Source organism: Aegilops tauschii, chromosome 4 (assembly GCF_002575655.3).
Source record: "Aegilops tauschii subsp. strangulata cultivar AL8/78 chromosome 4, Aet v6.0, whole genome shotgun sequence".
In the NCBI taxonomy this organism is placed as follows: domain Eukaryota; kingdom Viridiplantae; phylum Streptophyta; class Magnoliopsida; order Poales; family Poaceae; genus Aegilops; species Aegilops tauschii.
The window spans coordinates 146,804,614-146,832,323 of record NC_053038.3 but is presented as its reverse complement, the minus strand read 5'-3'; positions in this window follow the sequence as shown (position 1 = coordinate 146,832,323).

The following is a 27,710-nucleotide window of genomic DNA, read 5'->3' as shown; positions in this document are numbered from 1 at the left end:
GGATCAATGACGGTTTCAAAGAAACTTATACCTTAGAGTCGTCGGGATGAGGCTAGGCGTGCGGCGGGAGGCCAGATCTTCCCATACTACGTACGGCAGCGAGGAAGAAGGGGTCGGTGGCCCTCCCGCACAAGCGCTGGGTGAAAGAGATCATCGTAGCCGGCAGTGGATTACCTCCCTCGCCGAAGGTGATAGAGTGAACGGTGCACCTCCGCCCCTTCCCGGTGCGTCGGGATCCGGACAGAGGCCAACACAGTCTTGTTTAGATCTGGTGAAGAGGGTGAGAGACTGTGAATATGGCAAACCCTAGCAAAGGAACGCCGATCTTCTAGCGTGTATATATATAGTGCGGCGAGAGTGTGGAGAGTGCAAACCCTAGCAAACAAGCACTGAGGCTCCAGCTTATATAGTACTACATTTATATTGTAGTACGGACTGAGCTATGGTGCCTTAACTGCACCTGCCTTTGGCTGTATGACAGGTGGGCCAGCCAAATTTTGGGCCCACCTATCATACACCCAAAGGCAGGTGCACTAAGTCAATGAAGCTGCGTCCATATAGTACTCGTGTGTACTACTAATATATAGTGGAGTGGTTTTCTTATTCTCTCCATAACAATCATTTTAAATTGTGTAAGTATGAAATGAAACTCTTTATTTAACGTACCAGTGAAGAAAACTACTACTTCTGATGAACTAACGATCCACGCGTCCTGGTCGCACTTCCTGTCCTTCATGTGCGGTATACTACCCTCCCTTAAGTGAACAACCACACATGCGCCAAATTATCGGAAACGTGTGAGAGTGTGTACAAATAAAGAATTTTAATTTCAATTATCGGAAGGCTTTGAGAGTATGTATAGTTTGCCCTCTCTCAATAATTATGGTTTGTTGTGTTCAGCCTAAACTTGGTCAAACTTTACAAAGTTTCACTTCAGTCAAATCTAAATATGCAGAGTAAATAAAAATGGAGGGCTACTACGTCCATCCGGGTTTTTAGTCCACACCATTTTTTAAATCAAAGTTAATAGCTGGACAAATAAAATTACAGGGGAGCTGAAGACAAAGTTGTGTGAAGGCTTAGAAATCAATACAAAACATATGCTCTTAGTACCAACGTCGATCCTTCTTCGAGGACACATTTGGTTCATAGCCAATTGTGTGATAAAATTGCACCAACATGAAAGGCGACTGCGTCTCCAACGCAACCAAGGTGAACTGATGAAGGATATCATCTTCGCGGGTAACAAGCAAAGAGCACTAATGGAAGACAGCTTGTGTTCCCTTGAAAATCGATCAGCTTCACCAGCCGATGCAACCATGAGGTGCAACCATGAGCATCGATAGGTCATCGTGGTGATGCATCATCCATTTGGCATCAAGTTTGGTTGAGGCACCTATGAAGTTCGACAAATCCTCATTGTGGTCTGTTTCTTCTTAGTAATCAAGCTCAAGGAAGGAAGAACCACGTGGCAGAGGACAGTGAGGCGGAACAATAATGGCCATCCAATTTTGTGCAGTTCCACTAAACTTAAGGAAGACATGCCCGGGTATGGAGATACGCATCGCTGTTTGCAAAAATATAAAAAATGGATATAGTGTTGTTACTTTGTTCTGGCAGTTGTACAAGATTAACAACGACAACTCAATTGTCAATAAGAATTAATGAAAAGTACACCAACAAACAGAAGCATCATGATTATCTTGATGGGAACTAAACCAGGATACCCGAGAAAAAGGTATTTCTTCATTTACCCAGTGATAGTATTAGATTTGCAGCAGCAATAGGAGCATATGGACAATGACCGCATAACCACCATGTACATTTTGTCGAAACAACATGTATACCTCCACCTGGCTATACAGGCATATCGATCGATGTGTGCCGTAAAGAAGGAGCTGGGGGGCCTACGCACATTGTGGGTGAACGACCTAAAGTGAAAAGACGAATTTGCGCGATGGAGCTAGAGAAAGCTGAGGGCGGGTGAGAGGGATGCTCGCGTGTGCATGCACAAGAGAAAGTTAGCGCTAGCTACAAAGATAAGAGGATTGTGTGGGTGCAAAAGACGAATAGAGATCATAATTCATTATAAAAAGTGAATCCGAATATTTGAAGAATTTATCATAGTTTTTAAACCGACGCATGCATGAATATATATAACGGTGATACACATGGTGTGGTTATGAACATGTTATACTACATATAATATATTTTATCTCTACTCTTATAAAAACATAGTTGTTGATGATGGTGTGCTTGCCATCCTGCAATATAGGCCATCCGATTTATATCTGACGGATAGGAAGGAAACTATGGTAATTTTGAAAAAAGATACCCACACCCCTCTCCACATTTGCATATAAGGCCTCCCCTCGATCATCTTGATGTTCCGTGGAACGCATGGGCATCTTGCCAGTACTACATATATTATATAGAACATTGATTATAATTTGGGCTAATGTGTGGCTTTTGCAGCTCAGGGCTAAATACTTGTCATAATGTAGGGGGCGGGGCACTATACTTTGTGTGATAAACACGGTGTACGTATGGACCATGGTTTAGATTATGAATATCTACTTAGTACATCAAATGTACTATTATTTGGAATCAACATCAAGTTTATTCAAAAAATTGAATTCGAGTTCATATAGTACACATAGTTCATATCTATCTCTATAGTAATCATGTGGTGTGTTGTTAAGGTAATACACGAATGATGGTTGAAGTTGGCAACAATCATGATGGTAGATTCTTATTCAAATAGAGAAACGAATTCAAATTTAGTTCGAATTGCAGCGGTAGTATAGACATTTGGAATGCACTAAAATGTTGGTATGAGTAGGTTAAATGCATTATAAAGCCAGCGAATTTTTTTAATTGGACATAACATGGTTTCATAGCATTGAATAGCATTAATTTGTATAGTAAAACGGGACAAGACTCTCTCTTTGTGTGGTGTTAATAGTTTTATTTTTTTTCGTTTTTTCGTTGAGGGAAGTGCGAATTGATTTGGTAGGTACAAGTACAATATCACACGTTAGGATTGTCCCTAAAATTCAACCTGCGCTTTGTTATATTTCGAGATTTCAGATATCGTGCCCCCAAAACTCGCGCCTTCACAACCTACCCATTGCTATCCCGAAATTATAACGCGCGCGAAAACTCCCTCCAGCTGCCAAATCCTGACTCGCGAAACCCCCGTTCTAACCCTGAGCCGAAAGGGCCGCTAGTTCAAATTGGTGGGGGTACTTTTGTAACACACCCTACATTTTGGACAAGCGCGTCCCTAAGTCATGGTTCCCCCTTGAGGGAGTCCTGGACTAAGGGTCCTCGGGCGTCCGGCCTGTTATCCATGGGCCGGACTGATGGGCTGTGAAGACATGAAGGCCGAAGACTGTACCCGTGTCCGGATTGGACTCTACTTGGCGTGGAAGGCAAGCTTGGCGACCGAAGATTCCTTCTTATGTAAACCCTAGATCCCCCCAGTGTCTATATAAACATGAGGGGTTAGTCGGGAAAGGACACACACATTACCATAGTCATATAGGCTAGACTTCCAGGGTTTAGCCATTACGATCTCGTGGTAGATCAACTCTTGTAATACTCATATTCATCAAGATCAATCAAGCAGGAAGTAGGGTATTACCTCCATGGAGAGGGCCCGAACCTGGGTAAACATCGTGTCCCCCGTCTCCTGTTACCATCGATCCTAGACGCATAGTTCAGGACCCCCTACCCGAGATCCGCCGGTTTTGACACCGACAATGGTGCTTTCATTGAGAGTTCCACTGTCCTGTCGACAAAAGGTTTGATGGCCCCTTCAATCGTCGATAACGATGCTGTCCAAGGAGGAACCTTCCTCCCCGGACAGATTTTTGGCGTCGGCGGCTTCGTACTGCGGGCCAATTCTCTTGGCCATCTGGAGCAGGTCGACAGCTATGCCCCTGGCCACCAGGTCAGATTCGGAAGCTTGAACTACATTGCGGATATCTGTGGAGACTTGATCTTCAATGGGTTCAAGACCGCGGCGATTGCTCCTCCTCGCTCTGATGAACGTGACTTAAATCTGTCATCGGATCACATCCAGGAGATGGTTCCTGTTGCCGCGACGGCCTTAGATCTGGAGCAGATCGTATCGTCCGAGGCCACGGAATCCGTGGCATTGGAGCCGCACACGGACTTAGCACCTTACAATATCTGCGTCAACGGAATTCCGGACTCGTTTTCGGCTATATTCCGAACCACGTATGCCTGCGGACACCGAGTTGGATCGGTTATCGATCTTCGAGTTCAGCACTGCAGACATCTTTCAACACTCGCCCTTGGGTGATATGCTAAATTCATTAAAAAACCTGTCCTTGGCAGGGGACTCACAGCCGAACTATGTTCGGTTCGAACTAGGGGCTCATGGAGAATTTTGCTTCCCACCCGCCACCCACTTCATAGCTACTGTCGAAAACTCAACTGACGTGCTTAACTGGGGCTCCGAAGACATCGATAGCTCGGACGGCGATGCTGACAAGGAGCAAGGCCAAGACTAGCCATTCATAAGAAGTCAGACGGCCACCTCTTCATACGATGTGTACATGGTCGATACACCAAAAGACAGAAACACCGGGACCGGAGGAAACAATACCCCGGATGATGCCGAACACAATGAAAACCCTATCGGAGCAAAATCCGAACAGGAGGAACAAGAAAACGGGCAAGCCAGCCCCGACGAACAAGCCCTGCCCAGCGACAATTCAGAGGACGACGACTACCTTCCGCTCTCCGAAGACAAGGTAAGCCTCGGCGACGAAGACTTCATCGTACCCGAAGGACCCCTCGAGCACAGGCTAATAGCTACCGCAACTCAAGCCAAACTCCAGACTGCCCTACCTCGCCGTAAAGGCAAGAATAACACAGCTCGTGGTTGTACAGACAACCTTCAACGGGACTTGGACAGTAGAGCATGACACGCAAGATCGATCTATGGATCGCGAGGGATGTCCCGACACATGACGACGCCTACCTATTCGGACGTGACAAACCTAGCCACGCCCGAGCCGAAAACCACAAATGGATTCCTTCAGAGTCACGTCGCATTGTGGCCCAACATAGAGGCGCCGCACACCCTCTTTGCTTCACCGATGAAGTAATGGATCATGAATTCCCCGAGGGATTCAAACCCGTCAATATTGAACCATACGACGAAACAACCGATCCCTCGATATGGATAGAAGATTTTATTCTCCACATCCATATGGCCCATGGAGACGACGTCCACGCCATTAAATACCTCCCACTAAAGCTAAAAGGGCCAGCTCAGCACTGGTTAAACAGCCTGCCTGAAAATTCCATAGGCAGCTGGGAGGACTTGGAAGAAGCCTTCCTTGGCAACTTCCAAGGAACATATGTCCGGCCACTAGATGCCAATGACCTAAGCCACATTGTCCAGCAGCCCGGGGAGTCAGCCAGGGTGCTCTGGACTCGGTTCTTAGTTAAAAAGAACCAAATCGTCGACTGTCCCGACGCGGAAGCCCTTGCGGCCTTCAGACACAGCGTCTGGGATGAATGGCTGACACGCCACCTCGGCCAAGAAGGACCTAAATCCATGACAGCCCTCACTGCTCTAATGACCCGCTTTTGCGCGGGAGAAGACAGCTAGCTTGCTCGCAGAAGCAACATCGCCAGCGACCCGGGCACTTCTGAAATCCGAGACGGCAACGGCAAGCCACGACTAAGCAAATACAAAAGTCGCAATGATAATGAAAGATCACGCGACACTGCGGTTAATGCTGGGTTCAGCAATCCCAAGCCCAGTCAGCGGAAGAAGCCATTCAAGGCGAATCGCGACGAACCATCCAACCTGGACAAGATATTGGACCGACCCTGCCAGATTCATGGCCACCCCGATAAACTAGCCAATCATACTAACAGAAACTGCTGCATCCTTAAGCAGGCCGGCAAGCTCAACGCCGAACACAGGGGAAGAAGGCCGCCAGGCGACAGGGATGATGGAAAGGTTCACCAATGAAGCACCAGGGGTAAGAAGCAATCTCCACCGGAGGATCAACTACTCCCAGAACGAAAATAGCGACCCGGCTTCCGCCGCCCACTTCGTACACCTACAAAATTTGTACCACGCATGCATCATTATGCACTCAAGATACCATGGGCATTGGCGGAAGCACAATACGGACAACCCTGCAAACACCCCAGTAACATTTTTTATCTATTTTCCTATTTATTTCTTCTTCTTTCGCTATCCTTTAAAAACAGGTGACGAACAGGACAAACGTCGAAAACTGGCTCTATCGGAGTCCGGATGAGTATACTCACCTAAGGGGCTATTTCCATCAAGGATTCCCCCACCGAGGACGGGCGGCGCAGACGTGCGATAGGAGGTCCAAAGTAAATTTTTTGTAGACCGCACTCTCTATTTCTCGAGCCTGTACTATGCCTGTACTCCGGGAGGATGGCTTTTTTATGTATCATAAGTAATCATTGGCATACCACTCAGTTCCCAGTAAAACATATCCAAACTAATCATCCGTGTTGTCTCGCCACGGAATATGGCTGCCACGTTTGCTTCACAAATATACCATGGCATAACCTGCCAGGGGCTCGGTATGGAAACAAATAAGTTGCCATCAAAAGCTCGAACAGCTCTACAGCGCACTTCGGCGTCGCAAGTTTGGCCTTATATGCATCAGCTCCGAATCATTGTCTTGGGTCAATAGTTGGGTTGCCTGGCTCCTGTGCTTGCTACCCTACGTTCCGCTCTATCGGCTAGGGTAGTAAAGGGAGAACTACTGTGACTGTGCCCTGGTCTAAACCGGATGAGCACCTCAGTAGAGAAAGCCGAAAATTGACTGTCATGATGTGGCGAGAGCTGGTCAACCACTTGACAACTTTTTGGAATCTTTAGCGATTCTCCGTGTCACACGAGGGATCTTTTTCAATATCAAACATGTAAGGCGCCCTATGCCGCATACATACCAGGGGCTATGTCCTAGCCCCACAATAAAACTCCTATGGCTAAGTGAAAGCGTTAACGCCCTATAGTCCGATTGCCTAGTTCGCCGCATTATCACCTCCTTCATGGACCAAGACATTGGATAAAGAGTGATCAAATGCTTTTCCGAACACCCCCGTACTTCCTACGAGGGGGCTGAAGCCGACGACTGGAAAACTTTTAGTTTATATCAAAAACGGCCGCACTGGAGGAATTCAAGCTTTCAAGCAAAATCATATAAATAGATTAACTATAAAATTGTCTTTTACAATTATCATACACCTCACTCGAACATTATGTCTTTCGAGCATTGACCCTCTATCAGGCGGGCGGCCCCTAGGACGTCTTCAAAATAATGCTCCGGTTCCGGATGGTCCTTGCCTTTGGGTGGACTCTTCGTCGCAACATCGACGGCCTTTATCTTCCCCCAGAATGTCTTGACTCGGGCGAAGGCCATCCGTGCACCCTCAATGCACGTTGACCGCTTCACAGCGTCGATACGCGGCACCGCGTCAACAAGCTTTTGCACCAAACCGAAATAGCTATTCAGTGCAGGCTCGGTTTGCCATAACCGGATTATGACATCCTTCATGGCAGCACCGGATATCCTATGAAGTTCGGCCCATTGGGACATCTGTTCATTAAGCAGCAGAGGGCGCTTTGACGCGCCAAACTGCGACCAAAAAAGCTTCTCCGTTGCATATCCATCTCGCGCTTGGTAATACCGCGCCGCATCGAAAGAACTCTTCGGCAAGTCCAAATACTCGTCTAGAGAACTCCACACTTGGTTAAGCTGGGCATAGTCCGGGTCACCAAGCTTAGTTTGTAGCAGAAAAGGCTTTCCAGCCACAATCTCCTTCGCTTGCCGAACTTCCTCACGGATTGCTCTGGATTCTGATCGCGCTTCTCTCGCCTCGTGTCGGGCCTTGACAAGTTCAGCCGTTAAGGCTTTATTCTCCTTCTCTAGAAATTCGCAACGGCCAGTGGCATTCTCCAGTTCGAGTGTCATTGTGGATATCTTCTCCTCACCTTGGCACCGGGCAGCCTGTTCGGCCTTTAATTCAGCCGATGCCTTTTTGGCAGTAGCATTGCTACGACGGACCTGCTCCTTGGCTCGGGTCAGCTCCGCTCGAAGAAAGTCAACGGCAGCAGCACCATCTGCAGCCACGCACATTGCAGCATCTAAAATCTCAGCATCATGTTTATACCACAAACAATGTATGAGGATCGCCCTGAATACATACCTTGCGACTCGTCAAGACACGCATTGATTAATGCAAGATCATCCCCTGCCACGTCAAGCTTCCGCTGTAGCTCGGCAATTTCCATAATCCGGGAAGTGGCCAAGGGGGAAGCAGCCTGTGTTCAAGCTCATCGGGTTAGTCCTCAAAACGATCATTTTTGATCCCCTGTTTGCTTCCTAATGGAAGATAACCTGAGTCTCAGGGGCTACTACCTATACACAGGCACATCTTCGCAAAGGAAACATAGCTGAAAACCATTATGTCACGAACCTCAAAGCCTTTAAGTAGGCTCATGAAGGCTTCATTTAATCCGCTCTTCGCGGACGAAATCTTTTCAATCACTGTACCCATCAAGGTACGCTGCTCCCCCGACACAGATGCTTTCCGTAACATGTCCCGCAATATATCGAGAGTCTTCAGATTTCCGGACACTGCTCCAGGGGCACAATCATCCTTTGAAGCAATCTATTCACCCGTCTTCAGAATTACTTTCGGCTACGAGCCAGACAGTCTGGGGCCTTTGCTATCAACAGCCCCGGACTCTCGGACGGTCAGAGATCCACCTTCGGGCACTGCCGCCTTTGTCCCTTGTACAACTGGTTGATTAAAAGGGACCCTCCGCGACGACACTTCAGAGTCATCTGCCTTATTGGGCAAGGAGGTTCGAGGAGGCGTCTCGCTCTCCATCATCTCTGGGAGGAGACTTCCCGAAGAAGAGGATTGCCCAGAAAAACTCTGTGCCGACCTGTAAAAATGCATGAACACATTACGAATATCTTCGGTTAACAGCAACAAAGCGGACGCTATCAAAGTACCCGGGATTAACTTATGGTTTGGACGAGGGCTTGTCCCCTTGGTGGAACTGCTCAGCGGCACCGCTTCCCAAACCCGAGCCGCTCGCTAGTGGCGTCTTGCCCCTCTTAGAAGACCGCCCCTCCCAATCTTCGGAGGCGGCCCTTTTCCTCCTGCTAGGAGAAGGGATAAAGGATCCTTTTTCGCCATGTCTTCATGCGAGGAAAGGTCGATCTCTCTGGACTCAGTGTCTGACTTACCTCTAGAACCAAGGTCCTCTTGGGCTTTCTCGCTCTCCTCTTTGCCCTCCCTTACCGGCGTCTGGCATGGTGCCGAGGCCAGCATCCTTGTTAGCACTGGAGTAGCTGGGTCTTCAGGAAGAGGAGCCGGCCACCTAACCCGTTCCACCTTCTTTATCTTGCCCTGGAAAAAGATGGATTGCTCAGTATCTCATTATGGGACGCTCGACTACAGGGTGTTCAAAAGTGTAATACTTACCGGGGTGGTCGAATGATTGCTATGAAGGCCGATGTCTTCGGTGGTGGCTGGCAATTGCTCTCGTTCCCCGAAAAACAACCTCCTCATTCCTTCATGCGTAGTGCCGAAGAAGTGCTGAAGAGTCCGTGGCCCTTCTGGGTTAAACTCCCACAAGCGGCGAGGCCGCCGCTGGCACGGCAGAATCCGGTGGACCAACATTACTTGAATAACGTTAACAAGAATGATGCCCTTCTCGGCAAGGCTTCGGATGCGACCCTATAGATTCTACACTTCATCAACGGATCGCCAGTCCAACCCCTCATTGATCCATGAAGCAAGCCGAATTGGGGGGCCGTATCAAAACGCAGGCGCAGTTGCCCACTTAGACCCACAAGACTCGGTGATGTAGAACCACCCCTGCTGCCATAAGTCGGAAGATTCAGCGAAGGATCCCTGAAACCAAACAGTGCTAGCGAGCTTCCCACTGTGGTGCCACCGCACTCTGCCTGCTCCCCCTCTCTCACTTGCGGCTTCACATTGAAGTCCTTGAGCCACAAGCCAAAGTGCGGAGGAGTTCGGAGTAAGGCTTCGCACGTGACGATAAACGCCGATATAAGAAGAATAGAGTCCGGGGCCAGATCGTGAAAATCTAGCCGTAAGAGAACATGAGCCCTGGGACGAAGGGGTTAAGTGCGAACCCTAACCCGCGAAGGAAGTGGGACAGGAACACGACCCTCTCGCCAGATCTGGGGGTAGGAATATTCTGCCCTCGGCAGGAAGCCGATGAAGGATTTCTTTGGTCAAATATCTGGCCGCTCGAAGCTTTGCAATATCCTCCTCTATGACAGAAGAAGCCACCCATCGGCCTTGACGGTTGGATCCGGACATGATCGGAGCTTGTGCTGGTCGAAACCCGGGTGTTGGAACTTGAGGTATCAAGGGTTGAGGAAGAAGCAAGCCTGAAGGAAAAATACGGGGCGGTACCCCTATATAGAGACTGTGAATATTAAGCGCCTCCTCTCGGTCCTCAAAACTTGCCTGTTCCCAAGGAGTTGTACCCAAACGACGGTTGGGTTACCCATGTGTGGGTTGACAAGAATCCCCGAAAAAGGGGAGACACTATCTCCGCTCGGATAAGACACGCCCATTAAAATACATCTTAGGGTGTGGGGCGATGAGCCAGCTAAAAGGCGGTTCGCAAATAATGGCTGAAGCAGGCATGATGTCATATTACCAAAGAGTTGTCGGGGGATTGAACTCGTAGGATATTATATCCTCTACAATTATGTATGCAAGTCCGGATACAATCAACACATCTAAAGACTATCTTGGAGTTCGGAGAAAGGGGAACCCGCCTTGCAATGCCGAAGACAATCTGCGCGCCGGACTCCTCGTCATTGAAGCCAGGTTCAGGGGCTACTGAGGGAGTCCTCGACTAAGGGGTCCTCGGGCGTCCGGCCTGTTATCCATGGGCCGGACTGATGGGCTGTGAAGACATGAAGGCCGAAGACTGTACCCGTTTCCGGATTGGACTCTACTTGGCGTGGAAGGCAAGCTTGGCGACCGAAGATTCCTTCTTATGTAACCGACTCTATGTAAACCCTAGATCCCCCCGGTGTCTATATAAACTGGAGGGGTTAGTCCGGAAAGGACACACACATTACCATAGTCATATAGGCTAGACCTCTAGGGTTTAGCCATTACGATCTCGTGGTAGATCAACTCTTGTAATACTCATATTCATCAAGATCAATCAAGCAGGAAGTAGGGTATTACCTCCATGGAGAGGGCCCGAACCTGGGTAAACATCGTGTCCCCCGTCTCCTGTTACCATCGATCCTAGACGCACAGTTCAGGACCCCCTACCCGAGATCCGCCAGTTTTGACACCGACAGCCCTCCCATTGCCTCCTTTTCGCCATTTGAAATCCCAGGCCGCCATAACCTCTCCGCTCCAGCCTTCTCCATCCGCCACCTCACTGCTGCCCAGCCGGAGCCTCTTCCCCGACGACGTCGTCCACCACAAAAGCTCTACGTCCCTCATCCACCTCCCCGATTCAGCCGCCCCGTCCTCCACCTCCAAGGAGCTTCTCCGACGATCGCCTCGCCTATAGCTGCTGCTCCATCCCCATAGCGCTGCCCTAACTTGCTCCACCGGAACCGCGGCATCCTCACTGACTCCTCGGACGAAGCCGAAGCCTACTCGGCGCCACCAAAGAGGTTGTACACTCATCGTATCACACCTTCTCCTTAACTCAACCTCCAGGCGTCAACGGTGCTCCATTCCGCACCCCCATGGAGCGGCTACCTCGAAGCCGGTGCCATGGGCGACACCTCCATGGGGGCTCTCCCCTAGTGCGAGGCCCCTTTGGCGGCGGCGTCCATACCAACCGGATCTGCTGCTACTCCGGCTCTCGCTCGCTCGCTCGCGCTACTGCTGCTCTCCCCCTTGCTCATGATGCTGCTCTGCTCCGATTTAGCTACACTTTAGTCGACTAAATCAACTTTTGGGTCAGTCGATTTTTAGGGGGTGGGGGGCTTGCTGGAGTTAAGGAAGAACCACCCGTAGCGGGGATGGGGGCTCGCCGGAGAGGTACCCCACTATCTATCTTAGGGTTTAGGGTGGGGGCGGTTGTCCCCGGCGGTGGGGGGGCGGTGGCATGGGGATCGCCGGAGAAAAAGCTCGCCGCGGGGGGAGGGGGGCTAGAGGGCTGGCTGGGGCGGCGGCGGACCGGCGGTGGGGAGTTGTTTCAGAACGGCGAGGCGGCGGTGGACCGGTGGTGGGGAGTTGTTTCGGGCCAGCGAGGTAGTGCGGGGGCCGGCGGTTCGGTCGGTGGTGGCTGGCGGTTCAGGGGGTGCAGGTTGAAGATGAATTGCAGGCCCTCCCTAAACTACATGTTATGTGCCTCTCTGCTACCACTGCGTTCAGTTTCGACAGTAGCATTCAGATTCCATAGTAAATTTCAGTTACGGCAGTTAAGTTCAGAGTCAACAGTTTTTACCTCGTCTGTTGTAGTCAGGTGGTTTTTGGTGATGTAAATTTTACAAGCATAATTGGTTAGGTGCCAAAAATAGGCATGCCAATGTTTGGCATTGTGCCAAATATTGGCCACTACTTGGTTGGTTACCGAGTTGTCTTGCCTATCTCACATAAAGTTGCCAATATTTGGTAAGTCTTGGTATTGCCAATATTTGGCAACTCCAACATTTTGCTAGCCAAATATTGGCAGCAAACCAATCATGCTCTACATCTATCACTTTTTGGTAATGTATTTTACATCATCTATTAGAGATGCTATTATAATCCCACTAAGATTAACGATGTCTGTCTTGTGCTGCTTCAACATCGACGTCTTATGGCTCACTGGAGCTACTCCAACGACGGAACGATCCATCACAACAGAGCAGTGCCCTGGACGCCGTCTACAGATTCCTCAGATCTTCCTCCACACCTCCGACAGCCACCTCTGCGTCAACTTCTTCAGTGATCAACCCAATGATGCTGAGGTCGACACGGCTACGGCAAAGAGGTTGTACACTTGTCGCATCACTTATTTATCTACATTCATGTCAATCCATTAGGGCTATTTTGGTTCAACGGAAAAACATAGCAATAGGAAATTTTCCTATGGCACTCTACTGTTCAATTATTCATGCATTTTGTTGAAAGTAATGGAGCAAAACATCCACCTTGACCTACTTTTCAAAATCCTATGCATGAAAACAAGACCAAGTGCATTAGTGGCAGAATAACATTCTAACTGTACACACTTTCATATGGTTTCACTTTATTTTGGCCATGTTTCTTTGCATTCCTCTGCTCCTCCAATTCCTGTGAACCAAACACCCAAGTTGACAGAAATCCTGTGTTCACAAATGCTCTGTTCCCATGTGCATTCCTATCATATTCCTGTGTTTTTCCTGTCCCTGCATTTTTACAATCATGCAAGCCAAATGAGCCCTTACAGAATTACTTCAGTTACAAGTAGGTGTCGAAGAAAACTTTGTGTGGTTTGTCCTGCTCCTGCCGCGACGTCATCCACCTCACCTGAGCTTCTCCATCGACAGAAGCATCCACCAAACCAGATATCACGACTCCTGACCGTCTTTCGCCGCCTCAGATCTCCATCCCGGCCACCGGCACCCACCGCAATGACATCACCATCATCGACTCAGCAGATGAACCTGAGGAGTACACGGGTCCACAAGAGAGGTTGCACTATTTTGTTTCTGCTTATGTTATGCATTGCTTAGTATTACCTGCTACTTTATTGTCCTGTTCACCTCTTAGACTCCAAGTCAGGTCCAAATTGATGTTCTAACTTGAGTTCTAAATTAGTTGTGGGGCACATATCGAGGCAGCAATGAATAGTATCTCTGTCTAATATGTGGTTCACCTAGGGTATGCGTATGTTGTTCATCTTGGGTGGGAAACAAATAGTAAAGCAATCATCATCTTTTTTTTATTAAATTAAAGCAATCATCAGCCTGCTATCATTATTCTTGGATCCATCCACTGGTTGTTACCATTACTCTAGATTTCTGCATGCTCTCCTTACATAATCTCACTATATTTTTTGTGTGCATGTCAGATATTGTACACAGTCATGCAGAACATGTAGAGAAAAAGAGAAGAGTTTTGCGCGACAGTACAATGTCATGCAGACATCTCTCCATGGTGGGTTCAATGGCAAACCCTCCCCCACTCCAGATTTTAATCCATAGGAAGATATCTGTTCTGAGGCGGATTCAGACGCAGCTGACCACTCCTATTTACCCCCAAGGTGTTTGCTCTAACTTGGCATGATGATGTTAGTCATATCATGCATATCTTGCCTTGAAGTGCCTACTTTCGACATCATATATGTCATCTGCTTAGTTTAGACATGTCCTGTAATGCCACCTGTTTAGTTTTAATATCATATATGGGAATTATGCAGTCTCATGTCTTTTAGCTAGCCATAATATATGTGAAATGTGCAATGCCATCCTGTTTAACCAGGCATCATATATTTGAATGATATCTTGCCCATCCTTTTCTTCATTACATTTCCATTTGTCGACAATGTTTGTACATTAAGCTACTCTTCCTGTGAGTCAACCATTTGAGTGGGTGATGGAAAAATCTGGAGTGAAAACAAGGCCTTCAGAGCAGATAGTGCTACCTGTCGAAGCAGATCTCTTGCTGGGTCCCGATAGCTCCTGAGATATGGATTCAGAGACAGATGACCAATCCTATTCCCCCACCGAGGTGTATGCTCTAACTTGGCATAGTTATACTGCTCATATCATGCATATGGTGTCTTGCATTGCATAGTTTAGACATCATATACACAATATTCAACACCATGTTCTTAGTTCAGACATCATATATGCGAACGCCCTCTGCTTAGCATATAAATCACATATGTGAATTAAATCATGCGATCCTGATTACTTCGATAACATGTCTGTGAATTATGTCATGCGATATTGTTTAGTTAGTCATCATATCTTTGAATTATGTGAAATTATGTCATGCTATCCATTTTAGTTAAACAATATACATGGCAACTATTTGATGCCCTCTTTTTTCCACACTATCTATTGCACCTGTCTCTCATACAATGTCTATACATTCAACTATGTTTCTGTTTATCAGCCATTTGAATTGAAGCGGGTGATGGCAGTATCCAGCGGAGTAAAAACACGGTCTTCAAATAAAACAATGCTACCTCTTGGTGGAGATAGCACCCCGGTTGTACATTCACGAGAACAAGCCCTACCACACATAACTCAGACTCTCACAGATTTTATCCCTACTGCAATGGACAGAGAACCAGCTTCACCCAATCTAAGCCCAACCCCAGCAGATAGTAACCCAGTTCCTGTTGACACAACACCATCTCCACCAAAGAGCTCCCAAACAAGAGCAGTTAGTAAGGCAGCTCCAGTGCCCAAAGCGCTAGTACTACCACGGCGAACCCCAACTCCACCAGGTAGTACTCCTATTCCTGTGGTGGAAGCACAACCAGCCATTCATAGTTTAGCATCTATCACATTTGATGTTGTTAAATCCTATGTGTGTATCTTCCCATCATGGAAATATATACTGAAGATGAAGGAAAATGCCAGTTGAAGGTGTTTGTCCAGGAGTTATGTGTAAGTAATGTTCTACATGGCAATTACTTTGCTTTGTCGCATACATTCTACCTCCAAGATGGTTATAATACGGCAAATTTTCCCATTTTTCTCTATAGAGAAGGACCAATTTGGAAACTCAGGATGAGGTAACCTATGCTAATACCGATGTTATTTCAAGAATGCTTGGTGGCAGTATCGGAATTACCTAAAGAAAACGTACTTCACTGGCAAAGAAACTCATCAAATTCCCTTACGTTCTCCTGAGACACATTTACTATACGATGACTGGGAATGCCTTGTTCTGTACTGGTTCCGAACCAAGAATGTGGTAAGGTCTATGAGCTCATTTTATATTATGTACTATATGCTTGCGTCTTACTGTACTCTGTTCATGTAGAGAAAGTGCTTAAACCTGAAGAACAACCGTTCTCATTTAAGATTCCATTGCTATCATGCATACTACTTTGCTCTTGTATCACTGTATTTACTCATACAAACTTATTTTTAAATTGAACGATCCAATGGAAACTCCAATGGCACAACAGGTATGTTTACTCATGTTTCTTTAACAGGTTTTCTCTTATAAATAGCTCTGTTGATTTCAATTTCAATTGTGTATATAGTTGAATTCTCATATCATGCATATTACTAGCATCACAACAGGGCCAATAGTGTAGACCCGTGGTACCCATCTGAAACCTTGTTGTGCCGTGTAGTTTCCCACGCTTTGTATTCTTTCAGTGCTACTTTCTCTTGAACTAATATGATTTGAACCGTGTCTCCATTTTGATTTTGCAATACAATGAAGTGACCATAGGACATAGATATATGTTTGTTTGATGCTTTTATAATGTAATACTTGGCAATAGAAGACTTGGTAGTTTAATCTTGTCCACCTCACTAATGAACTGGTTCACCGAAATGAGTTTCATAAACTAGTACATGCTAAACCTATTATGTGTCTGCATGTTTCTTCTTTTAGAATGTTTGACCGAATATTAGGGAAGAGTGCCTTATTAAGCAATGGTAAAGGAAGTAATGCAGATAAGGTTCAGGATCATGAGACATCCTTGTTGGTCTCCAACAAAGTTGATAAAATAGCCAAGGAAAACTACCTTGAAGATGGTGAGACAACCCCAAAGTCCTGTCTTGGTTTACTGTTCGAGTTACTGGCCACTACCGCTTGCACAAGCTATTCAAACTCATTGTCTGAATCAGTTTGGTTTCTTGAGTCTCAACTACAAGCTGAAAGACATCGATCAGCTGTGCTGCGACAAGAAGCGGAAGGACTGCGGAAGTCCCTGGAGCATTCAGATGCATACTTTCTGGTGCAACAGCAAGCGTTGGTGGATTTTAGCGCCAAACAAGACAAAGCTAATAATCTTGCTAAGCTTATTGCCAGCATGGTGGATACACAGGATAACGTTTCTTGAGATCTTCTGAAGTTGTTTCAGTTATGGACTTGTTTTTTTGCCGCGTTTATTTGCACGGGTGGCCAATTTTGACGGCTAGTGTATGTAATATGCTGCTTTGTTCCCTATATTTGCACTGGTGGCAAACTTTGATGCCTAGTGGATGTAATATGTGTAATAGCTGTAATAGGCTACTGTTAGTTGCTTGCTTATTTATTTCCTTATTGTCTTGTTTAGTTGCTTCCTTGTATTCACTGTAGTTCTTTTTCCGCGTTTTTTAGTGGCCACAATAATCTATTTTTGGTAATTAGGCCACAATAATCATGGCAACACACGGACTATTGTAACCATGGGCCTCCTGCAGGCCGTAGGATCCATGGGCCTTCTACGGGCCGTAGGATCTATGGACTTTCTATGGGCCGTATGATCCATGAGCCTTCTACGGGCCGTAGGATCCATTGGTCTTCTACGGGCCATAGGATCCATGGGCCTTCTACGGGGCGTATAGTCATTTCTCCAAACATGGACCGTACTATTCGTGGACCATAATGGGCCGTTAATAGGCCGCAATGAAAACAGCCCAACGGGTTAACGTGCCACAAATAGGCCGAATGTAACCACGGGCTGAATTTGGCCCACAAACGGAACAGACCAGTAAAGGACCGTAACTAACCGAATTCTAGAAATGAGCCCAAGAATAAATGGGCCCTTAGAAGGCCAAAAGTTAACATGGGCTGGAAACGGCCGACGAAATAATGGGTCGTTAATGGGTATAAAGCGATACACTGTTCATTATGGGCCAGTTTCATCTTGGTCCTTTAATGGGCCCAGAGTTACAAAGGGCCTCATATGGGCCGAAAGGCATCATGGGCCATACATGGGCCGGAAGTTATAACGGGCTGGAATCATATTGGATGGCCCAAATGAAGCTACTGGGCTTAATTCTGATAGGCCATGATGGGCCGGGAGTTAGCGGGCCGTAAATGGGTTATATACGAAGAAGCTGTTAACAGGCTTTCCGTGGGCCGGCCCGTTACCTTTTGACCAAGTCAAACGGGACGGCCTTTTCACCGGAATGGGCTTCTGTTGGGCCATGCCACATGTCCACGTATCATAGGCGCCTCCTGTTCAATGAGTGGATGACATCTGTCCCAACGGTGAGCCAACACGTGTTTCCTCTGGCCAATGAGAATTTTACACGTGGAAAATCCCCATTGGTCCGGGCTGTTAACGGGTTATTGGATCCAAAAGTGGACCCGATTGCTTAACCGCGACCTGTTATGGTGGATGCCATGTGTCGGTTACCCTTGACGAAAACACTTCCATGACGCGCCATTTATCGTCATGGAAGTGGACACTTCCGTGATGATAATTTTGGTAATGTCATGGAACACTTCTATGACAACACAGGTATGACTATCTTGATTCTGTCGTAAAAGCCTGGGGGGCGCGGCTCCCTGGCTTGTGGGCCCCTTGGGCACCCCCTGACTTGTCTCCAAGGCCAATTTTTTTATAAAAACGGAAACCCCCGAAAAGAACCCTAGATCGAAAGTTTCGACGCCGCAAGCCTCTGTAGCCATGAAAAACCAATCGGGAGCCCGTTCCGACACCATGCCAGAGGGGGAAACCATCACCGGAGGCCATATTCGTCATCCTGGCGGTCTCCATGATGAGGAGGGAGTAGTTCACCCTTGGGGCTGAGGGTATGTACTAGTAGCTAGGTGTTTGATCTCTCTCTCTCCCTCTCTCTCTCTCTCTCTCTCTCTCGTGTTCTTGATTTGGCACGATGTTGATGTACCGCTAGCTTTGTTATTATAGTTGGGTCATATGGTGTTTATCCCCCTCTACCTTCTTGTGATGAATTGAGTCTTGCTCTTTGAGGTTTCATTATGTTGGATTGAGTATTGGATTTGAGAACACTTGATGTATGTCTTGCGATGGGATATTTGTGGTGACTATGGGATGTTCTATTGATTCGCTTGATGTATGTTTTGGCACTCAACTCGTGGATTCCCGAGGTGGGTAAACTATGCATAGGGGTTGACGCACGTTTTCGTCCTACGTTCTCTGATAGAAACTTTGGAGTGATTCTTTCCCGCAGGTTGAGGGATTGCCATATGATTTAATTATGCTATGATTGTTGAGAGACTTTGCACTAGTGAAACTATGAACCCTAGGCCTTGTTTTCAAGCATTGCAATACCATTTTTGCTCACTTTTGTTACTAGTTACCTTGCTATTTTTATATTTTCAGATTACAAAAACCTATATCTATCATCCATATTACACTTGTATTACCATCTCTTCGCCGAACTAGTGCACCTATACAATTTACCATTGTATTGGGTGTGTTTGGGACACAAGAGACTCTTTGTTATTTGGTTGCAGGGTTGCTTGAGAGAGACCATCTTCATCCTCCGCCTCCCACGGATTGATAAACCTAATGTCATCCACTTGAGGGAAATTTGCTACTGTCCTACAAAACTCTGCGCTTGGAGGCCCAACACGAGTCTACAAGAAGAATGTTGCGTAGTGCACATCAGACACCATGTTGTATCGCAAGGTAACCGGAAGTCTGCATTATCTTGTGAACACACGACCTGACACCGCGGACTCGGTGGGTATTGTCAGCTGGTTCATGGAGAAACCCAACACACACCATTGGGCGGCAGTCAAACAAATTCTGAGGTACATAAAGAGCACCATGCACCATGGATGCAACTACAAGAGGGGCCAGGGCAGTGCCAAGCTGCTCGGGTTTAGTGATAGTGACCAGACAGGCAACACCGGTGACCGCAAGAGCACCGCCGGACATGCCTTCTTCCTTGGTAAGAACCTAATCACTTGGAGTTCTAAGAAGCAAAATATTGTCGCACTTTCTTCATTTGAGGCGGAGTATGTAGCCATAGCTACTGCGACATGTCAGGGCTTGTGGTAAGCCGGATGTTAGAAGATATGACAGGAGTGTCAACAATAAGGTTCAAATTGTTGGTGGACAAAACTATGCCATTGCTTTAAGGAAGAACCCAGTCCAACATGATAGAAGAAAGCATATAGATGCGAAGTTTCACTTTGTCCAAGATTGCATTCAGAAGGGTCAAGTGGAGATTGATCATGTGGGGACTCAAGATCAACTAGCTGATGCACTGGCCAAGGCACTCGGGTGTGTTCGTTTCATCGAGATGAGGCAGAAGCTTAGGGTGATCAACATTGTGCAGGCCTAGTTCAATCTATGCATGCAATATATGGGCTTAGTTATCTGTTTAAAAATAATGTTGTGCATGGTCGGGATGTGACCTGCTCATGCACGTAGTGGGAGGCTGCCCCTAGCACACACCTGCTCTTTCCATTTTTCTCTCCCGGCTGTTGGCGTTTGCTTGTGATCCAGTCGCTGGTTGGGGCGATAGATACGGATCAAGGCAGCCCGACCGGGAGGTAGTTAGCACTCAGATGTAATCCTATTAAGCTAATAATAGAAAACGGAAGGCTGCTGTGTTGGTAGCGAAAACTCTCTCTCTCTCTCTCACTCTCTCCTGTTCGAAGTCTTTCTGATAACAACGGAGGCTCCCGTCCAGTTAGCATTGGGGATCGGTCGACGATGGTGATGGGGCGTAGGAAGACATGCCTAAGGGGGTCCTGACACCGGAGGGACGCGAGGATGACGACGGTGCTGCTGGTTCTTCTGTAAACCTCTCGGGTTCTCTCACTTTGAAAGAAGGAGGAGGCGAAGGAAGGAGAGAGAGGTGGTGGTGGTGGTGGCGATGAGAGGGGGAAGAGGAAACCTAGGGCGCATGGCTGAGGTTTTATAGAGGAATGGATGGAGGACGTGACCTTGACGTCCTTGAAGCTCACGGCGCGGGCGCGAGCGCTCTCTTGTAGGAGGATGACGGTGTCAATGGGAGCAGGTGGCCATGAGGCAGAGGAGGTGGGCCGACTTAGAGGAGGGAAGGCCCAGATGGGCTGCGGTGGCTGCAGGGAGGCCTTTTCCCTTTTCTTAAAATCTGTAGATTCAAATTCCTAGATGAAGAAAAGGAAAAGGATAGGTTGTAACAGAAAGAATGAGAAGGAAATAAAAATATACTTGAGCTCCTGGATTTATGCACAATTTGAATAAAATAGTTTGGACATTTTTAGAGATAGAAAAATAAACCAATTATGAATTAAATTCAAACTTGATGCATTTTTGAACCTAACCAAAACAAACCCAAATGAGCTAAAAATTGGCAGAGAGGTTGAAGGCATGGTATGGAATTTAGAGGAAAAGAATACAAATTATTTGGGGCAGGAAAACAGACACTTGCATATATGGGTGAATTTCAAAGAAAGGAAGAAGTGAAATGGTTCGCACTTGGAGAAGGGCCTTGAAGAAAAAATTACGATGAAACAACCATAAGAGGAGGAAGGGAAGATGGAGGGCACACAAACAACACATCAACACAAGGAATGCAACCCACATAGATCATGATGAAATGCAATAAAAAGCCAAGAGGCACAATGCAACATAACATGATGCAAGATATGACAATAGCACTTAACATGATCATGGCATGCAAAAAATAAAATAAACAATGCAAAACAAAGATGAATACGATGCATGATGCAACAATAACTTAAAACAAACACCACAAGCATGTCAGCAAGAACATATGACAAAAATAATGGAGGCCTCGGTCTTGGTTCATCACACCGCCCCTCCCGCCGACAAGAAGCCACATTTCCACGGTTCCACCTTCCTTTCCAAGTTCAAACCTTCACTACTTACTTGCAGCGCCGCCTCCTCGCTGGCGACCCTTCTTCTTGCTACGCGGCCTCATTGATATAGTCAGGTAATCCACACCCCATCCCCATCCTCCTCCATCCCACATGCCCTGACCGACGGTGCGACACCTTCCGCCCAAATCACTTCCCCATCCTCCAAATAAGCACCGCCCACAGCCATTTTGTATGCAGTATAGCGAGGAGCTCAGGAGCATCTGGCAGCGGAGAAGCAAATCGCGGCCTGATGCGCAGATGAGGTCGCGATGGTTGCCATGCGTGCCGACCACCAGATCTTGGAGGAGCACCTCGCCTTCGAGGCCACCGTCGATGCCACCAGGCAGTTGGCTACTTTCAAATATAGTTTGTGGTATTTTCCTGAGGCCACCTGTAATGCCCACGATGTGGCTATATCTCCCACGTGTCGAGGCACGACTTAGAGGCATAACCGCATTGTGGTTTTTTCGCAAGAAGGGTCATCTTCACACAATCCCATGTAATGAACAAGAATGGGATAAAGATTGGCTTACAATCGCCACTTCACACAAAACATAAATGAATTCATACATCATTCAAGAGACACACATAGGTCCGACTACGGAACCAAAATAAAAGAAGACAACCCAACTCCTAGATCCCTGATCGTCCCAACTGGGCTCCACTACTGATCAACAAGAAAAGAAACAACACAACGGACAAGATCTTCATCGAGCTCCCACTTGAGCTTGGTTGCGTCACCTGCACTGGTATCCCTGGCACCTGCAACTGTTTTGGATGTATCTGTGATTCACGAGGACTCAGCAATCTCATACCGCAAAATCAAGACTATTTAAGCTTAAGGGTAGGAAAGGGGTAGTGAGGTGGAGCTGCAGCAAGCACTAGCATATATGGTGGCTAACATACGCAAATGAGAGCGAGAAGAGAAGCAACGGAACGGTCGGGAACTAGCAATGATCAAGAAGTGATCGTGAACTCCTACTTATGTCAAACATAACCCAGAAACCTTGTTCACCTCCCGGACTCCGCCGAGAAGAGACCATCACGGCTACACACGCGGTTGATGTATTTTAATTAAGGTCAAGTGTCAAATTCTCTACAACCGGATATTAAAAAATTCCCATCTGCCACATAACCGCGGGCACGGCTTTCGAAAGATAATACCCTGCAGGGGTGTCCCAACATAGCCCATCATAAGCTCTCACGGTCAACGAAGGACAAACCTTCTCCCGGGAAGACCCGATCAGTCTCGGAATCCCGGTTTACAAGACATTTCGACAATGGTAAAACAAGACCAGCAAAGCCGCCCGAATGTGCCGACAAATCCGGTAGGAGCTGCACATATCTCGTTCTCAGGGCACACCGGATTGTCCAAGCTTCCGGTAGGCCAGCCCAGAGTTGCCCCTGGTGGCCACTGGCGACTGACAGGTTGGACCAACACTCAGAGGAGCACTGGCTCGGGGGTTTAAAATAAAGATGACCCTTGAGTCTGCAGAACCCAAGGGAAAAAGGCTTAGGTAGGAAAATGGTAAAACCACGGTTGGGCCTTGCCGGAGGAGTTTTATTCAAGGCGAACTGTCAAGGGGGTCCCATAAATCACCCAACCGCGTAAGGACCGCAAAATCAAGGAACATAACACCGGTATGATGGAAACTAGGGTGGCAAGAGTGGAACAAAACACCAGGCATAAGGCCGAGCCTTCCACCCTTTACCAAGTATATAGATGCATTAATTAAGATAAGAGATATTGTGATATCTCAACATAAACATAATCCAACATGGAGCAATCTTCATCTTCACCTGCAACTAGCAACGCTATAAGAGGGGCTGAGCAAAAGCGGTAACATAGCCAAACAACGGTTTGCTAGGAAGGGTGACAAAGGTTAGAGGTTCATGGCAATTTGGGAGGCTTGATCAGCAAGTGGTAGGTAGCGCGGCATAGCAGTAGAGCGAACAACTAGCAAGCAAAGATAGAAGTGATTTCGAGGGTATGATCATCTTGCCTGAGATCCCGCAAGGAAGAAGAATGAGTCCGTGAAGAAGACAAGCGGACGTAGTCGAACGAAATCTCACAACTCCGGAACGAAACCGAAGGTAACGAGAGAAGCAACCCGGAAAGAAACAAACAACATAGTAAACAACCACCACCTACACATGGCATGATGCAAAAACAAATATGATGCATGTCCGGTTTAATGAGGCTTGGCATGGCAAAGTGCAACAAACAACACTACAAATTAAGTGGAGCTCAATATGCAACGAGTTGCATATTAACGAAACACCACATTCCAGTTATTTAGTTCACTCTTCTTTATGTACCCAACAATATTAAATGTTATTAAACATGGAAAGAGGTGAGGCATATGAAAACTAACTATTTAAGCAAGTTAAATGAGGCCGGAAACAAACAACAACAATTCCGGAAAATCATCATGTCCATATTTTGGGATTCGTACTGTTCTACCATAAATGCAATTTTAATATTGTTAAACAGCAAAATGAAGTGCACCATGTTAATCTATGCATTTTTCTACCCCATTACATATATAATTTATTAAAATCCGAGCTACGGTTATTTAGTTAAGATTAAATCATTTTAACATGGCATTTATGCAAATTTGAACAACCATCATTTTAAACAATTTTAAATATGGATGAGAGTGGCATATTATTAAACTACACAAATTTCTGAGCATTTTACATGTTAAAATCATTTTAATCCGATGCACCATTTGTGAGTTATTATATGCATGAAGTTCAAGGGTTTTTCTACAAATCTGTAACTCCTAGATAAATGCGAAAATCACCGCAGCAGAAAAAAAACACTATGAGCCGAAACTTGCTGGCCCAACATGCATAGGAGAGGGGCTGGGCGCTGCTCACCATGGGCTTCGGCCCAGCTGGTGGGGAGGAGGCCGGGCAGGCCGGATCTGGCAGGAGCTGGGTCTAGGAGGCCGCTGGCCCAGGCGCTAGAGGCGCGGTCAACACGAGCGGGCACGGGACAAGCGACCTGCTCGTTGCTGCTCGACGCAGCCGGCGGCGACGGAGATGGAAGCAGGGGCAGCAGAACTTGGCGTCGGCGGAAGGAGGTCCGGCGGGGCGCGGGTCTCCAGGGCGTCGGATCCGGCCGGCGTCGAGGAGCTCCGGGCGGCCGGACTCGTCTGTAGGCAACCCAAGAGGGAGGGGAGCGAGGCAGGAGGCGCACGAGGTTGGGCTCCAGGCGGTGCTCGGGCGCCGCGGACGAGCCGAAGGCCTCCGGCGAAGAAAACTCCGGGCGGCGGCGTAGCAAGAAGACGAACTTGGCGCGGGGTGCTGGTTCGGTCAGCCGGCGGCGGGGCTGCAACTGCCGGGCACGGAGGACGCCGGCTGCGGGCGAAGACGGCTGCTGGATTGTCCTATGTAATGTTAATATACAATCTAATCTTCTCAAATGTAATGTTCAGTTAATAGTTTGGTCCAACAATTGCTTCATTTCCTTGTAGTTATGAAGCATTATTTGTTTCGTTAACTATCTTATGTTCTAGTATATGTTCTATTCTGCAATGTGGTGCCCAGTTAATTGTTTGGTTCATAAATTTGTTCCGCTCCCCAGTTAACTGTTTGGTTCAATTATGCAATCTGATTTTCATTTGTTGTGGGAACAGTTTTGTATTGTTATCCATGTGAGAAATAAATCGAGTTTAGTTGTACTAAATACATGATAAACATATACAATTGCTCTATTTCCAAGTTGTTTAGCAATGTCTGTGTTATCCTTCGGTCTTCATAGTTGTGTAGAGGTCTTCGGCATTGGTGTGTAGTTGCTTCGTTGCTCTGTGATTTGCCTCGTTGCCAATGGCATGAGGTTGGGCACAACATGATCGAGCTACAATGTATCCCGCTTCGGTGATGGATAGAGATACCGAATTTTGTTTCTCGGAAGACCAAGACACAAGAGATCTACCAGGAAATTGACATATACCTGGAGTGGATTTTCTATCAACCTTGTCTCCGGCATACACTGGTACAATGAGGTGTTATACAAACAGTTTTTAACCCCTTTCCACGAAGGTGTTCTGAACCGTCGCCAAGTGAGTGACTGCGATAGGGGGGTCCTTCCCACATGACCCAGAAACCATCGAGGATAGGCCCACTTGGTACACATGCTCGGCAAAATGAGGTTGTGTGCGACGGGCAAGCGATAAAATACGGTTATACGTATAGTTGTGCTAAAAAATACAATTATACAGGCCAAATCATTTCCGATCGTAAGTACATCCCACACAGTCAGTCCTGGCTAAACGCTTCTGTTCGTATGTATATTCCACACAGTCAATCCAAAGAATATGTTTCCATTAGTATGTACATTCCACACAGTTAATCTAAGAAGTACGTTTCCGTTCGTATATACATCCCACACAGTCACTCCAAGGAAAGCGTTTCCGTTCGCAGGTACATCACACACAATTTTCCCCATTAAATCGTTTGTGATAGTGTTGCCATTGCACATGATATTAACAATTTTATCATTTGTGTTATTGAATGCGTCACACACGGTGTGTAGAAGAAACTGTGTGGCAAAGGCTGTCCATCACACACACTTTCTATGTGGTAAACGTTTGCGCAAGGTGGCCTAGTGCAAATAGTTTTCAAGAGGATGTCATGTGTGATTTTTCATTGATCCAACACGGTTTATTCCTAGAAACTGTGTGCGTTGCCTGAGGTCATCGCCCATGGTGTTTTCTCAATAACCGTTTGCAATAGAAAAACCCAATTAGCAGGCTAATTGCCCTATTATTAATAATCCATTTTTTAGACTAATTGACATCTCATATTAACCACAAAATATATTTCATTTCCATATTAAGGAAGCAGGATTTCATAATTGAAATACATCAGAGTACAACATCATATAGCTTCAGCACTTAGCTACCCCATTACACAACTGCACCAACACCGAGTTTCACATGCAACATCTATAACCTTTCGAAATTAGCATCATAGGTGGTACATAGACAGAGGAATCTCATCTGGAAAACTGTTGAAGCGGAAGGTGGATATTGAGCCGTCATTGATGTTGATGGTCTTTTCAACTTTAGGCCAGTGCCTGTGGATGATTGATCGTCCATCTTTCGTCCTCTTCAGGAACACTTCAATAATGAACCGTGGGTGTTGTATGCAAACCTTCCTCACCTCCTGACCATACAGGTGGTTTTACAGGTAATCATCAGTGAACCGCTTTGGAAAGGCATGAGAACAACGATATGTGTTGGGGATATAACTCTTGAGTATAAACCGCCCAGGAGGTGCTGGGTTATGTTCATGATGATTTACAAGTATTGAAGCCCATGAAGACATAGAAGATGGTGAGTTACGAAGGAGACTTAATGGCCCAAAGCCATAGGCGGGTTAGGTCCCATAGATGTAAACCGCCATAGGTATATGACTTGTGTTGTAAGATAGGAAAGACTAGATACTGAGCCGGACACGTTTATGAGCCGGCCGGGATTCTGTGAACCACGTGGCGTCAACCTCTGTATATAAAGGGATGACCCGGCGGCGGTTTAGGGACAAGAAACAACAGATCGAGAGCCAGGTTAAGCGTATTCGCTCCCTGGTAATCGAAACCCTAGCAATACCACCTCAGACTGGATTAGGCTTTTACCTTCACCGCAAGGGGCCGAACCAGTATAAACTCCTCGTGTCCTTTGTTCTGATTAACCCCTTTAAGCTAATCTCGTTGCGATGGCTCCACGACTAAGTCCTCACAGTAGGACATCTGTCGTGACAGTTCCACGATAGTTGGCGCCCATTGTGGGGCCATCGCACGATGGTTTCAAGTTCTTAGAGGGCAACTTCGAAGGGATCAAGGGGTACACTATGGGCCGGATGACCAAGAGTCATCGCGGCAAGCTCTACATCGACGATGCAGG